The sequence below is a fragment of the Crocuta crocuta genome, unplaced genomic scaffold (genome assembly GCF_008692635.1).
Source record: "Crocuta crocuta isolate KB4526 unplaced genomic scaffold, BGI_CrCroc_1.0 scaffold149, whole genome shotgun sequence".
In the NCBI taxonomy this organism is placed as follows: Eukaryota; Metazoa; Chordata; class Mammalia; order Carnivora; family Hyaenidae; genus Crocuta; species Crocuta crocuta.
In genome coordinates this window covers 6,743,338-6,754,874 of record NW_027551561.1, presented here as the reverse complement: position 1 = coordinate 6,754,874, position 11,537 = coordinate 6,743,338, and the positions used below count along the sequence as shown (strand labels likewise).

Sequence of the window (11,537 nt, the reverse complement as noted above, 5' to 3'; positions counted from 1 at the left end):
GAGCCCGGCTGGGAAAGCAGGCCGAACGCCGATCGGACCCGCGGGCTTCGGAGGGAATTCTTGTCAATTGGGTTTTCGCGCCGTCCGGAGCGCAGGGGGCGGAGCTTAGGATTGCTTCTAGAGGCTGTGCGGACGGTAAACAGAGAGGGCCAAAATACCTCTGGCGCGAAACCGCAGGAGGAGGGGTTGTTCTCGCCCAGGGTTTTCAACCCAGCGGGGTGCTTCTCACGCCCCGTTTCACGGATGAAGACGTGATTTGACTAAAGTCCGTTGGTCACAGAATTAAAACCAGACTTTTGATGCCCTAGGCTAGCTCCGTTTTAATAGTGGAAATTCAAGGGGCGCCTGGGTGGCTCAATCCGTAAAGCGACCCACTGGATTTCGGCTAAGGTCATGGTCTTAGAGTACGTGGGTTCCGACCCCGCCTCTGACTCAGCCCTGTCAGCTCTGAGCCTACTTGGGGTTCTCTGTCTCCCTCTCTCTCTCTGCCCCCCTCTCTCTCTGCCCCTCCCCTGTTTGTGCTCTCTCAAAAGTAAGTAAATAAATATTTTTTTAAATCTTAAAGAAGATTCTGTCTCTTCACTGCTTTCTCTCAAATTAAAAATAGTGGAAATTCAAACAATACAGAAAAGGAAATAATTGATTACATTCCGCCCACATGGAATAAACTGTTATCTTGGCAAGCGTCCTACGTCGAAATACACACTTTCAGGACCCGAGGTTTCATTCAGGATCTGAAGTTTTGATTTTTTACCCTAAATTGAGGTAAGGAGGGCATTTTGAATTTGAAATCTGAATTTCCTCCTCAGAGGCAGCTAGGAGCCCAACATCAAGGTCTCAGCTGGTTGGAGTGATGCCAGTGGCCCTCCGAGTAGTTTGCTGGTTTGTAGTGAAGATCTCATACTTTAATTTGCATTCTTTTTACAGATTCGTTTAGCTGTGACTTTTTTTTCACAGGAGTTTATTAGTTGCAATGATTCAAACACAGAGTATGTTTATTTTGTTTGACCGCATTCTTTTAACTGCATGGTATGTAAGAGCTGAGTAAGTCAGGTAAAAGGTTATATCAAATAATAACAGGAAGCCACCTTGGTGCGCCTGGTTATGCAAACTGATTTTAGCTACTGATATAACTGTGTCCATCTCAATACCATAAAGATGGTATTGCTATTGTTTTGACAACTGTAAAGGGTACAAATTTCTCCAATGAAATTGGAGGTAATTCGTTTTTCTTTTAAAACTGTGAGCCCAGAATAAGGTTTTTCTCAAATATATACTGTTTTGTTGTTCTGGTTTTTGTTTTTTTGTTTTTGTTTTGTTTTGTTTTTGCTCACTGTAGAGTAAGAACACTACCCAAGGAGAAGGAGAAGAGGAGGCGGAGGAGAAACAAATGAGAAAATTACAGAGAAAGCTGAAAGTCTCCTTGACTTCTACCCCCAAATTCAATCTCTACCTCTTGGCCCAGTGGTAGCCATCATTACCTATTTGGTGGGTAGCACTGCAAACTTTTTATATTTGTATATATATCCATAGAAAATTCTTTAGTGTTGCTTTTATTTACATAAAAGATAACACTGTAAATATCACTCAGCAATCTGCTTTTTTCATTCATCATTGTTTTCAAGAGCTATCCATGATACATGTAGATCTGATTCACTCCCTTTCATTCCTGAGCATTCCATCCAATTATATACATTTTATTTATCCATTCCCTTAGTGATGAACCCTCTGTTAGTTTTCTGTTTCAGTGAGTCAGTGAACACTCTTGTCTATGTCTCCTTGAACACGTGTCATGTTTCTCTAGAAAACACACCTAGAAGTGGAATTGCTGGGTTATCTCCAGGACTTTTTATTCTTCTAAATTTCGAAGTATTTAACTGCATTCATTTGTTTATTTTGAGATACGTAGCTCTTCTTAAATGCTCATGGCATTTATAAAGGTTTTTAATTAAATAAGCTCAAACATTTGTATAGCAATTAAGTATTTACAATGTGCTCATGTGGTTTTTTATTATCTTCCCTACCTAGTTAACCCCTACTCTAAAAAAATTTTTTTTAATGTTTTATTTATTTTTGAGAGAGAGAGAGACAGTGCGAGCAGGGGAGGGACAAAAAGAGAGGGAGACACAGAATCCGAAGACAGGCTCCAGGCCCTGAGCTAGCTGTCAGCGCAGAGCCCCACATGGGGCTCAAACCCACCAACATGACCTGAGCCTAAGTCAGACGCATAACAGACTGAGCCACCCAGGTGCCCCAAGTTAAGTGCTATTTTTAAAAAGTATTATTAACTCTTTTTTTTAAAAATTTAAAAAAATTTTTTTAATTTATTTTTGAGAGTCAGAGAGAGACAGCACGAACAGGGGAGGGTCAGAGAGAGAGGGAGATATAGAATCCGAAGAGAGGCTCTAGGCTCTTAGCTAGCTGTCAACACAGAGCCTGATGAGGGGCTCGAATCCACGAACCATGAGATCATGACCTGAGCTGAAGTCGGAGGCTTAACTGACTGAGCCACCCAGGCACCCCCCCCCCGACTTCTTTTTAAGTAGGCCCTATGACCAATGTGGGGCTTGAACTCACCACCCTGAGATTAAGTGTCACATGATCTTCTGACTGAGCCAGTCACGTGTCCTAAGAAAGAGTTGATTTCCATTTCATACCCAGGTATAATTTCCCAGAGGCAACCACTTTCAAAAGTCTTCTGGCACTATAAATATCTCCTTCTTTATATGTTTTATTATTTTTTAAATGTTTTATTTAGTTTTTGAAAGAGAGAACATAAGCAGGGGAGGAAAAAAGAGAGGGACAGACAGGGGAACAGAGGATCTGAAGCGGGCTTTGTGCTGACAGGCTGACTGCTGAGAACCGGATGTGAGGTTCGAACTCACCAACGGAGAGATCATGACCTGAGCTGAAGTCAGTCGCTCAACCAACTGAGCCACCCAGATGCCCCTAAATATCTCCTTATTTTTAAATAGAGCAATATGCTAGACAGATATTTCTTGATTTAACAATTCTAAACGGTATTCATTAATATCCTTTCATGCTGGTTAAGGATTTAATTCTCATATAATTATAACATTACCCTCCATGCCTTCTCTCCTCCCCCCTTCCCACTAAAGTTATATTATAAAGAATTGTATACCTGTACACAAATGTTCATAGCAGCTTTATTTGTAATAGTAAAAAACTGGGAACAGCCCATTCAAAGGTAAATGAATAAACATACTATGATACATCCATATCATAGACTACTACTCAGCAATAAAAAGAAATGAAACATGGATGAATCTCAAAATCCTTGTACTGGGTAAAAGAAGGCAAATGAAAAAAGAATACACACTGTATGAGTCCACTTATTTAAAATTTGAGAAAATGCAAATTAGTCTCTAAGGACAGAAAGCAGATCAGTCCCTACCTGAGCTCAGAGGTTAAAGGAGGGATAGAAATTCTGGGGAGTGAGAAATGTTTATCTTGGTGATGACTCCACAAGTATCTAATGGTGAAAAAGTTTGTCAAGCTGTACGCTTTGTAGTAATTGCAAATCAATTATATTCAATAAAGCTGTTTTTAAAAATTGTTGGGGGGTGGGGGAGAGGGGAAAATGGGTGATAGGTATCGAGGAGGGCACTTGAGAAAAGCACTGGGTGTTGGTATGTAAGCAATGAACCAGTGGGAACCCACCCCCAAAACCAAGAGCTCACTGTATACACTGTGTGTTGGCCAATTTGACAACAGATTATATTTTAAAAATTGTTAAAGCTAATTGAAGTCTTTCAGCTGCAGGGATGATCAGAAGAGCTGGAATTTTCACCAATGTTCACAGGTGGTGGGCTTTCCTCTGGGAGCACTCATTTTGTCCTCCAATCTCTTTGCAGGCAGGAGTGGTTATATCTCATGCAGTTCTGTCGAAGCAATAGGGAGGGACCACTTAAATACATAGAATAAGGCAATGACTGGAATACCTAACTCTAATTTTGACTGATGTCCCTTTTTTAAAACTTCTCATACCTCACTATCATGTGCTGTGCCATCCATCCATCCATCCGATAAATACTAATGAGTACCAGCTATGAACAAAGCAGCTCTAAACAAAACAGACCCTGTCCTCTTAGAGTTTATATTCAAATTGGAAAAGATATGTAATAAAAATGACAAATAAGTAAGATATATGGTAAAGTCTGGGTTAATGCTGAGGAGAAAAGAATGCAGAAGTAAGCTAAGGAAAGGTATGTCAGGATAGAGGCTGCAATTTTTTTAAAGTGACTAAAAATTTAAAAAAATTTTAGGTAGGCTCAACACTCAATGCGGGGCTTGAACTCAGGCCTGCAAGATCAAGAGTTGCATGCCCCACCAACTGAGCCAGCCAGGTGCCCATAAAGTGACTACAAACTTAAAAGGATATATCAGGGGGCGCCTGGGTGGCCCAGTTGTTAAGCTTCCAACTCTTGATTTTGGCTCAGGTCATGATCTCATGGTCATGAGATTGAGCCCCATGTCAGGCTCTACGCTGAGCTTGGAGCCAGCTTGGGATTCTCTCTCTCTCTCTCTCTCTCTCTCTCTCTCTCTCTCTCTGCTCCCTCCCCTGCTCTCTCTCCCTCCAAACCAATAAATAAACATTACAAAAATAAAAATAAAAGGATATATTTGTGGCCTCCTAGCCTGACTTTCTCAGGAGTCTTCAGGGAGTTAGCCCAGTTTGAATGGTTCCCCCCTCTGCACTTTAGGGTATAACTTCCTCCAATTGGCTTGGACAATAACTACTCCTCCTCCACCAACTTTCCATCTTCCAAAGATTTGTGGAACTCTCTAATGCATTTTTGTGTTCTCTACTGTTCTACTGGTCCTCACTCCATTTTAAGTTCCTTAATTGCTATTTTGGTGGAGGGTTTTTTTTTTAATTTTAAATTTTTATTTAACTTCTAGTCAGTTAACATACAGTGCAATATTGGTTTCAAGAGTAGAATTCAGTGATTCATCACTTACATACAACACCCAGTGCTCATCACAAGCGCACTACTTAATACTGATCAACCATCTAGCTTATCCCCCACCCACTTCCCTTTATCAATTCTCCATTTGTTCTCTATCATTAAGAATCTCAGGGCACCTGGGTAGCTCAGTCAGTTAAGCACCCGACTTCGGCTCAGGTCATGACCCCACGGTTCATGGGATCGAGCCCTGCATCAGGCTCTGTGCTGACAGCTCAGAGCCAGGAGCCTGCTTCAGATTCTGTGTCTCCCTCTCTCTCTGACCCTCCCCTGTTCACGCTGTCTCTCTCTCTCTTTCTCCCTCTCTCTCTCAGAAATAAATAAAAAAACATTTAAAAAAAAGAATCTCTTATGGTTTATTTCCTTCTCTCTTCCCCCCCTTACACATGTTCATCTTTTTTGTTTCTTAAATTCCACATATGAGTGAAATCATATGGTTTTTGTCTTGGTTTGCTTAACATAATACATTCTAGTTCCATATATTTATCTCACATCTTTATCCATTCATCAGTTGATGGACATTCATTAGTCCATAGTTTGGCTATTGTTAATAATACTGCTATAAACATTGGGGTGCCTATACCCCTTCCAATCTGTATTTTTGTATCCTTTCGGTAAATACCTAACGGTAGGTGCAATTGCTGGATTGGAGGGGAGTTCTATTTTTAACTTTTTGAGGAAGCTCCATACTGTTTTCCAGAGTAGCTGCACTAGTTTGCATTCTTACCAGCAGTGCAAGAAGGTTCCCCTTTCTCTGCAACCTTGCCAACACCTGTTGTTTCTTATATTAATTTCAGCCATTCTGACAGGTGTGAGTTGCTATCTCATCATGGTTTTGATTTGTATTTCCTTGATGATGAGATAAGTGATGTTGAGCATCTTTTCATGTGTCAGCCATCTGGATGTCTTCTTTGGAAAAGTGTCTATCCATATCTTTGATGGCATTTTGAAAGAAAAGGGAGAAAAGCACATGTGGCCAGTGCAAGACAAGCCTAACACTCGGTTCAGGGTTTACTTTCTTCAAGAAACTTTCCTTGATACCTTCTTCCTTCCACTTTGCCTTAAGCTAGACTGGGTGGGAAGTCTCTGTGCTTCTACTTATTGCATTCAATGCATTACATATATAGTAAATGTGTGTCTCCCTGGACACCAACTATGAAGGAAAGTCCAAGATCTTATTCTTGTTTTGATCTCAAGTACCTAGCATAGAGCGAGACATATACCGTGTACCCTTTAAACATTTTGTAAAATGAATGTGTGCTTTTACGTGGCCACATTATTCAGACTTTACACCAGCCCTGTGAAGAAGGCATTTACAACTGTAAATTTATAGTAGAAACTGCAGCTCAGAGGAGTGCCTGGCTGACCTAGTCAGAGCCATGTGACTCTCATTTTTTAATTTAAAATTTTAAGTTTATTTGTTTATTTTGAGAGGGGGAGAAAGAGAGTGCAGGAGGGGCAGAGAGACAGGGAGGGAGAGAGAGAATGCCAACCAGGCTCTACACCATCTGTGCAAAGCTGGATGTGGAGCTCAAACCCACGAACCGAACCAGGAGATCATGCCCCGAGCTGAAACCAAGAGTTGGATGCTTACCTGACTGAGTCACCCAGGTCCCCCTATTGATCATGTGACTCTTGCTCTCATAGTTGTGAGTTCAAGCCCCACTTTGGGGGCACAGGTTACTTAAAAAAAAAGAAAAAAAAATAGTTCAGAGATATTTACAAAGTGTTTAGCCAAGCCTCTTAACTTCTGTTCTGGTGCTTCTTTACAATGACACATTGTAGTCAGTACAGGGAAAGACTGAAAGGTGTCCTTTTCTCCCCAATATTGTATGTCCTTCTCTTGATTACCATTACTGTTGTTATTCTGAGGTACACACTTGCCCCACTTGGTCAGTTCCATCTCCGGTTTGGATCCTTTGAAACTAATCTGCATAATTCCATCTCCTAGCCAGTTATCAGTTCAAAGGTGGTCATGTGTTGCAGTGCCTGGGTGACCCAGTGCATAAAGCATCTAACTGGCTCAGGTCATGATCTCGCGGTTCATGAGTTCGAGCCCTCCATCAGGCTCTGTGCTGACAGTTCAGAGCCTGGAACCTGCTTCAGATTCTGCGTCTCCCTCTCTCCCTCTCTCTCTGCCCCTCCCCCACTCACACTCTGTCTCTCAACAATGAATAAACGTTAAAGAAAAATTTCAAAGGTGGGCATGTGACCAAGTGTAGACCAACCCAGGATTGTAACATTCCAAGAGATCTTCTGGGTGCTTCTGGGAGATAAGCATGTTTGTACCATTGAGATAGCACAGAAAGGGGTCCTTTCACTCCCTCCAGAAGGAGAATAAGATTAAACAGCCTTGAAATAAGGTAATGGTACAAATGGCAGAGAAAAGCATTGGTAAGTTTGACATTTGAATCAGACTAACCCTAAAGCCTTTTGAGTTACGCCATATTAGAGAATGAATCCCCTTTATTATTAAAGGCAGTTTGAGTTTTCTGTAACTTGTAACTGAAAGTATAAAGAATGCAAGATAAAAGAAGGCATAGAAAGGAAAACTTGGGAGACTGTATGCATAACTGATCTTTGTAAGAGATGTAAATAGATACCGAAGATATTTAGAAACATTCTGAATAAATCAAGAGGCCGTCTAGAGGTAACCCAGGACAGACTGACAAAACTAAAATGTATTAAGGTGTACATATTCTCAGCCTTGGCTCTTATATCCCAGTCTATCAACAAAGAGGAATTTTGCCTTCACCTCCTCACCTGCAGCTTGTAGAGAAGAGGATATTAAGAATTTCTGTCACTTGGGGCGCCTGGGTGGCTTAGTCGGTTAAGCGTCCGACTTTCGCTTAGGTCATGATCTCGCGGTTCGTGGGTTCGAGCCCCGCGTCGGGCTCTGTGCTGACTGCCAGCTCAGAGCCTGGAGCCTGTTTCAGAGTCTGTGACTCCCCTCTCTCTGACCCTCCCTTGCTCACGCTGTCTCTCTCCTAGAAATAAATAAAAAACGTTAAAAAAAAAAAAAAAAAGAATTTCTGTCACTTAATATGAATTGGAGACTGTCAGGACCTATGACAATTATATGCAACCCATGATTCTGGATTGAATCCATTTGCTATAAGGGGCATCATTGTGGCAATTGATTAAACTTGAAGGGGATCTAAGAAATAGATGGTATCAATGTAAAATTACTGGTTTTGAAGGTGCATTGTGGGTTCACAGAAGAATGTACTAAAGGAATCTGGCAACTTGCTCTCAAATGGTTTTCTGAGGAAAAAAATTTTTTTGTACCGTATTTGCAACTTTTCTGTTGACTTCTGAGATTTCTGTAAATGTGAGTCCTCAAAATTAAAACTACACAGCATTAATTAAAATGTTAAGAGTTGTATTCAAAACAAAATTGTCTCTTAATTATTTTTGATTGGACAATAGTATTTATTTGTATGAGTCCCTATTAGAAAACTAGGTGCTGGGGCACCTGCGTGGCTCAGTCGGTTAAGCGTCCAACTCTTGATCTCAGTTCAGGTGATGATCTCATAGTTTGTGGATTTGTGCGTTCGTGCCTTGAGCTGGGCTCTGCATAGAGCCTGCTTTGGATTCTCTCTCTCTTCCTCTCTCTGCCCCTCCTCCACTTGTATCTCTCTCTCTTTCAAAATAAATTCATTAAAAAACAAAAGAAACTAGATACTAAGATTTACTTGATTGCAGCCAGTTGAGTCTAAAGAATGAGTTAATAGTTTGAAGTGTGTATAAAGGNACTGTCTCTCTCTCTCTCTCCTAGAAATAAATAAAACATTAAAAAAAAAAAAAAAAAGCTTTCTGAGAAAAGGCTGAAGCAAGGAGAAAGGAAGTCCTGGCTGACCAGATAATCAAAGTATTCTGGACTGAATCCATGTTTACCAAACAACTCTCTGGTTATAACTTGATTTTCCAGCTGTTGTAATCTTCAGAGCAATTATATCCTTATTGTAAATAAATAACTTAGCAAGTTGCTTTATTTGTTTCTCCTAAGTCTTATTAGCAGAGGGAGGCGGTGACCCTGAATCTGCTTACCTCCAGATAAACTTGAAAAGTCAATTCTAGACCAGTGTGATGTGAAGGAGATAAAAAAAACTATGTGGAACCTTGTCTGATGGCCTGCTGGCTTCTATCATTCCCACCTCTAGGTCAATCTTCCTGTTATTGACCAGAGTATTTGCTTTGCTCTAAAGTTAAAAACAAAACTTCCCAAAATTTTAAGCCTGGGAGGAATGGTTTCACAAGATTTTCTTTAGTTTGTATTATTTTTCTGTATAATATAGCGATATTAAATACATATTTCCTGCCTCCAATCAGGTAGTATAAATCAAGGAAATAAAGTGCAATGAGACCAAGATTAGAGTCTTGGCTTTAGAGTCATTTTCTTTCTTACCCTTTTCTTTTCTTTCTTTCTTTTTTTAAATTTCACACAGTAAAGCCTTCTGGGGTGGGATCCAATTCCATTCAATTAGCTTTAAAGAGGACACAGACACACTGTGTTCAAGAACATTTAGTAAATCCTGTTTTTTACTGACCCAATCTGTGCCTACACCCCCCTATTCCCTCGAACCATTTGCCTATCTTTTCCTCTGCTTTATCAAACCTCTGTAAAGGCCAACATCCTAATTCAAGCCTCTATCATATCATAGCTGGACTAATGCCTATGGTCTTTCCTTATTTACCACTCCGTCCATCTAGCTTATGTATTTTCATTTCACTCAACAAATATTTATTGAGAATTTACAACTGCCAACTCCTACTTTATCTTATGGCACACCCAAATGCCAGATCTGTCATTTACCAACCTAAAACATTGTTTTGCAAATGTCCCTGCACCTGCAAAAACCTTTAATGTCTACTCATTAACGTCAAAACTTTTTTTTAAACATTTATTTATTTTTGAGAGAGAGAGAGAGAGAGCATGCGTGAGTGGGGGAGAGAGAAGGGGACAGAGGATGGAAAGCAGGCTCCCTGCTGACAGCTGAGAGGGCATGTGGGGCTGGAACTCACCAACAACAGTTGAGATCATGACCAAAGTCACTTAACCGACCACCCAAGTGCCCCTACAGTCTAAACTTTTTAACCAGAATTCCATGGCCTTTAATCTTCTCTCAACGTCATCTCCCAATATATTATTAAGTCCTACCTCTCCAAAGCGGTCTGTTCTTTTTTCTTTTATTTTTTTTTAATGTTTTATTTATTTCTAGGAGAGAGAGAGAGACAGAGTGAGCAGGGGAGGGTCAGAGAGAGAGGGAGTCACAGACTCTGAAACAGGCTCCAGGCTCTGAACTGGCAATCAGCACAGAGCCCGACGCGGGGCTCGAACCCACGAACCGCGAGATCATGACCTAAGCGAAAGTCTGACGCTTAACCGACTAAGCCACCCAGGCGCCCCTGTTCTTTTTTCTTAAACAATCCACTTATATTCCTGTCTCCAAGACCTATGCCTTTCCTCACTTAATTTTAACCTACCTAGGATGTCTTTCCATACCCCTTTTGCTTAGTTCATACCTTGATTCATCCCACAGGTATTTGTTGAGTATTTAGGAAGTGCCCAACTACCTTACCTTCAAGAAAGATAAAGCTAATTTCCCATATTCTCCAGAAGGGCTTCCCTTTTCTAAATTTCTCTAGTTCCAAGCGTCATTTACCTCGCACAAAACACGGTGGTAGAAAGAGCTCTATTCTGGTCAGGAAAACTGTGTTCTAGCCTTTATTACAGATTCGTTGTGCAACCTTTAGCAAAACCCGTTCTGTCTCTTTCCTGGCAGAGACAACTTTGAGCTCTAATATCCATGGCCAGGGGTCAGGAAACTACAGCCCACGGCCAAATCTGACCCACCACCTATTTTTGTATGGCCCCTCAGCGAAGAACGATTTTTATTGTTAAATAGCTGAAAAGCGAATATTTTGTGACACGTGAAAATTATGTGAGGTTCCAATCTGTATCCATAAGGTTTAATGTGCACACGGTCACGCCCATTTGCTCACGATGTTGCAAGAGAGACATGGTGGCCCGCCAGGCTCCCAATTTTTACTACTTGCCCCTTCCTGAAACAGTTTGCTTACGCCTATCCTGGCCGCTGGTCACCAGCGCCTTGGCTCCCTCATTAGTCTGCGAGCTTCTGGATGGTGGGGCTCTCATCTGAGCCTCTGGGCGTGCTGCCTGGTTCACAGTAACTTTGTAAAACGCCTGCCGCTGCAGGGACGCTCTTTTGCTTAGGAGGTGGAACAGTGACAATTTAAGAGTCCACTGGGCTGAAGCCCCGACGGGTAGAGAAAATTGATTTCCCTCTCAGCGCGTTTCTTCCTCCAGGACGCGGAGACACAAGGGGGGCTGGCAGTGGGGCCAGAACGACATAAGATATGGGAAGCACCCCGCAAGGTGTACTTACTAATTATTCCCTTCGCGTGTCTGGAGGAAGCACCACGGCCAGGCGCAGCGCGTGCACGGGGTCATTGCCGGGTGGGCCTGGGGGCGGGAGGGCGGCGCTGGGACCCGGAGGCGGGTCTCGCCCGGCGCCGGCGCGGCTG

The 11,537-nt window shown here is 41.8% G+C and overlaps 1 long non-coding RNA gene across 3 annotated transcripts; it reads right to left on the bottom strand.

Annotated features, from left to right (window-relative positions):
* Nucleotides 1-3,145: 3,145 nt before the first annotated feature.
* On the bottom strand, nt 3,146-11,505 carry LOC144219648 (uncharacterized). Of its 3 annotated transcripts, none has more exons than XR_013331476.1 (4): nt 11,399-11,505; nt 7,752-7,975; nt 6,583-6,671; nt 3,146-3,902 (listed from the first exon to the last, which is right to left on the bottom strand). It is a non-coding gene; the product is annotated as an uncharacterized LOC144219648 (long non-coding RNA). The 3 variants fall into 3 exon arrangements; XR_013331478.1 differs by lacking the exon at nt 11,399-11,505 and adding an exon at nt 10,655-10,715; XR_013331477.1 differs by lacking the exon at nt 11,399-11,505 and adding an exon at nt 10,571-10,656.
* Nucleotides 11,506-11,537: the final 32 nt, after the last annotated feature.